Here is a 5,265-nt window from a genome sequence, read left to right as displayed (position 1 = left end):
ACCAGGTTTCAGGTCTCATTTGTGTTCATGAACATTTCCGGCGGAGGCCACTGGGGGGCAGCAGAGTCTCCAGCTCTTATTTCACACAATAGCCAGGCACATTAGTGAAACGATCGTTCACTTTGTGAGACAAGCGCCAAATTTCGCACAAAGTATGTTCTAGGTCTACTTTTTCAAAAAAGCCTGTTAGCCACGCAAAAAAAAACAATATGGCTGCCGTTTTCCAAAATGGCTGCCACAAAAGCCGTTGTTATGTGTTTTTTTTAACCTCACAACGTGTCACATTATGAGCTTAGATCGGCGATCATCATAAACATTTTTTATAAATGTTTTTTTATAGATTTTAATCCGGTTAAAATTTAGAAACTTCATTTCTGATCTAATTGCAACAGAAAACAGATAATATTAGTCAAAATTGGCCCACCATCTTGAAAACTGGAAGCTATATTTAATTTGTATTGACGTCATAGAATTTGTTATGCCAAAACACATGCGTTTGGATAAAGAGATCATTAAAATATGTTCAAAAATTCAAGTTCTACACTGACAACCTTGTTTTAGCTTTCATAAGACAGCCATCTTGAAAAATGGCAGCCATCTTGGATTTTCAGGTGGCTAACGGGCTTTTCTGCATAAGTAGGTACTAGGCAATGTTCATGCAAAATTTGGAGCTTGTCTCACAAAGTGAACGATTCTCCTAAAAAACTGACTTAATTTCCCTCACTACAACTGACCAGAATTACGTTTCTATACGGTCAAAACGTTCCAAGACCGGGTCAAATACAGGATTACAAAAGTAATCTGTAACAATTCGTACGTTGAATTAAAGAGATTGAGAAGATTAAGATGCATATGCTTTGGGTTTTACCAAACTTGGTATCAGGTAAAAAAAAAAAAAAAACAAGAAAAACATGTAGCTGCTTAAGCTTAGCTCACGCTAACTTGTGATGCTAACATGTAACAATGTTACCCAGAATTCATGTTGTCCTCTCTGCCAAACTGGTTCTAGTTCAGGGATCAGTAACCCGCGGCTCCAGAGCCGCATGCGGCTCTTTAGCGCCGCCCTAGTGGCTCCTGGAGCTTTTTCAGAAATGTTTGACCTTTTTTCTTCTTTTTTTCCTTTTTTTCTTATTTTTTCCTTTTTTTTTTTCCTTTTTCTCCTTTTTTTTTCCCTATTTTTTCTTCCTTTTTTCTTTCTTTTTTAATCTCGACATTTCGACTTTTTCCTCGACATTGACTTTTTTCTCGACATTTCGACTTTTTTCTCAACATTGACTTTTTTCTCGAAATTTCAACTTTTTCTATTATAACTAATGCATGCAGCATGTGTTTCTTCATTCTAATTCTGATACAAGACTTTTCATTTTTTGCGTCTCAATACATATTTGTTTTTTGTGTTTTTGGTTCAATATGGATCTAAAACATTTTGGGTTGCCGACTCCTGATCTAGATGGTAATTATTGTTATTTCTGGCTTATTTTTGGAACTTTGTTGCTTTTGTTGCCGAGCAGAGAAATAGAAAAAAAGGGAACATCCTGTCACTCTGCCTTCAGGCCACGCCCACATTTTGGGGCGTGGCCCCTAGATAAGGTGATCCATGCCGTGACCCTTGACCCCGTCCTAACCAGACCTGTTTCTGAGGTTCCTGCTCTGATGGGACTGAGGTAAAAGGAGTTGATCTCAGAAAATAACGTGTTTATGTGAATAAATTCTAGATGGTAATTGGGGCCCGAGCACTATTGTTAGTTATTTTTATTTTTCCCGACGAAATTAGGTTCTTTTCTCCCCCTAAATGTGCCCCAAAAGTCACCAAATTTTGCACCAAGCCAGGCCTGGTGATAAATGTGATATTTAATAGTTTGCATTAATGGGCGTGGCCTAATGGCTCAACAGCGCCCCCTAGAAAACTTTGTTCTTCAAGCCCCACAATACGGTTTGACGTACATGCACGAAAATCACTACACACCTGTATCATGTCGCAACTTAAAGAAAAGTCTCTTGGCGCCATGGCCGAAACCCAACAGGAAGTCGGCCATTTTGAATTATTATTATTATTCCGCACGCCTTTTTCGCCCGTTAATGCGGCCCGAACCGCAACGTGCACCCATGCATGGCATACATCGTTGGAAGCGTCCCCATCGTGCCTCGATGGGCATTACTTTTCTCAGTCAAAAGTGTTACCGTGGCAACGCTAGATGCCATAAAGCAAAAAGAAAGGCGAAAATTCGGACGCTTATTGCTCGGCCAAACTTTATCGTACAGACATCATTCAAACTTTCAAACACTCGGGCCGATTGGTACTAAAGGACCGTACAACCTCATTATGCTACTTATTACGGTTTTTGCGATATTTAACTTTCAATTTTATAAAATATTCCATTTTATTTTAGATGCTTGTTGCTAGGCAACGGTTTATCGTACAGACATCATTACAACATTGACAAACCTGGGACGTGTTGTACTACAACATATTTTAGTCTCATCATGCTAGCTATTACGCTTCTTGAGTTACTCAACTATGCTCATTTTGATGTTAAAAATGTGATATTTAATGGTTTGCATTAATGGGCGTGGCCTAACGGCTCAACAGCGCCCCCTAGAAAACTTTGTACCTCAAGCCCCACGATACGGTTTGACGTACATGCACGAAAATCGCTACACACCTGTATCATGTCACAACTTAAAGAAAAGTCTCTTGGCGCCATGGCTGAAACCCAACAGGAAGTCGGACATTTTGAACATTTTGGTTTAATCGTGTAATTTTGGCGCAATTTATGCCATTCCTTCGGCAGTTAATTCAGCCCGAACCGTAACGTGCAACCAGGTGTGTTATACATCAAAATGTGCGTCTCCATCCTGCGACGATGCGCATTACTTTTCTCAGTCAAAAGCGTTACCGTGGCGACGATAGACGCCAAAAAGGGTCCCCCCCCCCTTCTTCTGATTGGTCCATATTTGATAGTTCCTACTTTCTGCCATAACTTTTGAATGGTTTGATATAAAGAGTCGTGGGTGGTGTCATCGGACTTAGTTTTGAGTCCTTGAACATAATTGGTGCAAATTAGCCCCGCCCCTTCTTCTGATTGGTCCATATTTGATAGTTCCTACTTTCTGCCATATTTTTTTGAATGGTAAAGAGTCATGGGTGGTTTCATCGGACTCTGTTTTTAGTCCTTGACTTTTATTGGTGAAAATTTCACGCGCAAGGTCCCGTTCATCGCTGCTTGCAGCTTTAATTTCTGGCTTATTTTTGGAACTTTGTTGCTTTTGTTACCGAGCAGAGAAATAGAAAAAAAAGAATGGAACAGTCTCCTCTCCTCCACCGGGGGGCAGCAGAGTAGGAATGGCCGATATTTTACCATTCACGTCAAAACAATTCCCCACGGTAAGAATTTGTATCTCACGGTAAAAACGATAAATTCCCGTTGATGTTTTTGTGTAAAACTGATTTATGGTTCTGCGTTAAATCCACGCACAACGTACGTGAAGGAAGGAAGGAAGGAAGGAAGGAAGGAAGGAAGGAAGGAAGGAAGGAAGGAAGGAAAGGGTAGAAGGAAGGGAGAAAACAAGGAAGGAAGGAAGGAAGGAAGGAATAAAAGTGGAAGGGAAGAAGGAAGGAGAGAGCAGGAGGAAAGAAGGAAATAAGGGAAAAAAGACAGAAGAAAGGAAGGAAGGAAGGAAGAAGGAAGGGAGAAAACAAGGAAGGAAGGAAGGAAGGAAGGATGGAAGGAAGGAAGGAAATGGGAGAAGGAAGGGAGAAAAGAAGGAAGGAAGGAAGGAAGGAAGGAAGGAAGGAAGGAAGGAAGGAAGGAAGGAAGGAAGGAAATGGGAGAAGGAAGGGAGAAAAGAAGGAAGGAAGGAAGGAAGGAAGGAAGGAAGGAAGGAAAGAGGAAGGGAAGAAGGAAGGAAGGAAGGAAGGAAGGAAGGAAGGAAGGAAGGAAGGAAGGAAGGAAGGAAGGAAGGAAGGGAAAAAAGAAGGAAGGAAGGAAGGAAGGAAGGAAGGGAGAAAAGAGGAAGGGAAGAAGGAAGGAAGGGAAAAAAGAAGGAAGGAAGGAAGGGAGGAAGGAAAGGGTAGAAGGAAGGGAGAAAAGAGGAAGGAAGGAAGGAAGGAAGGAAATGAGCCAGAAAGAAAGAAAGAAAGAAAGAAAGAAAGAAAGAAAGAAAGAAAGAAAGAAAGAAAGAAAGAAAGAAAGAAAGAAAGAAAGAAAGAAAGAAAGAAAGAAAGAAAGAAAGAAAGAAAGAGAGATAAATTCCCGTTGATGAGGTTTTTGTGTAACAAACATGGCAGATCTGAGAGTGAGATAGATTTATAGTTACAAAGATGGAGTTGAATTGGTATTTTTTTTATTGTCATTTTTATCGTTATCGGGATAAATGCCAGAAATTATCGTGATACATTTTTTAGTCCATACCGCCCATCCCTACAGCAGAGCCTCCTCTCTTCCTCCTCTCCTCCTCCTCTCCTCCTCTAGGCGGCAGCAGAGTCTCCTCTCCTCTCCTCCTCTCCTCCACTAGGGGGCAGCAGAGCCTCCTCTCCTCTCCTCCTCTCCTCCACTAGGGGGCAGCAGAGCCTCCTCTCCTCTCCTCCTCTCCTCCTCCTCCTCTCCTCCTCTAGGCGGCAGCAGAGCCTCCTCTCCTCTCCTCCTCTCCTCCTCCTCTCCTCCTCTAGGCGGCAGCAGAGCCTCCTCTCCTCTCCTCCTCTCCTCCACCAGGCGGCAGCAGAGCCTCCTCTCCTCTCCTCCTCTCCTCCTCTAGGCGGCAGCAGAGCCTCCTCTCCTCTCCTCCTCTCCTCCACCAGGGGGCAGCAGAGCCTCCTCTCTTCCTCCTCTCCTCCTCCTCTCCTCCTCTAGGCGGCAGCAGAGCCTCCTCTCTTCCTCCTCTCCTCCTCCTCTCCTCCTCTAGGCGGCAGCAGAGCCTCCTCTCCTCTCCTCCTCTCCTCCACCAGGGGGCAGCAGAGCCTCCTCTCTTCCTCCTCTCCTCCTCCTCTCCTCCTCTAGGCGGCAGCAGAGCCTCCTCTCCTCTCCTCCTCTCCTCCACCAGGGGGCAGCAGAGCCTCCTCTCCTCTCCTCCTCTCCTCCTCTAGGCGGCAGCAGAGCCTCCTCTCCTCTCCTCCTCTCCTCCACCAGGGGGCAGCAGAGCCTCCTCTCTTCCTCCTCTCCTCCTCCTCTCCTCCTCTAGGCGGCAGCAGAGCCTCCTCTCTTCCTCCTCTCCTCCTCCTCTCCTCCTCTAGGCGGCAGCAGAGCCTCCTCTCCTCTCCTCCTCTCC

This window comes from Cololabis saira, chromosome 24 (assembly GCF_033807715.1).
Source record: "Cololabis saira isolate AMF1-May2022 chromosome 24, fColSai1.1, whole genome shotgun sequence".
NCBI lineage: Eukaryota > Metazoa > Chordata > Actinopteri > Beloniformes > Belonidae > Cololabis > Cololabis saira.
This window is presented reverse-complemented; position numbering follows the sequence as displayed.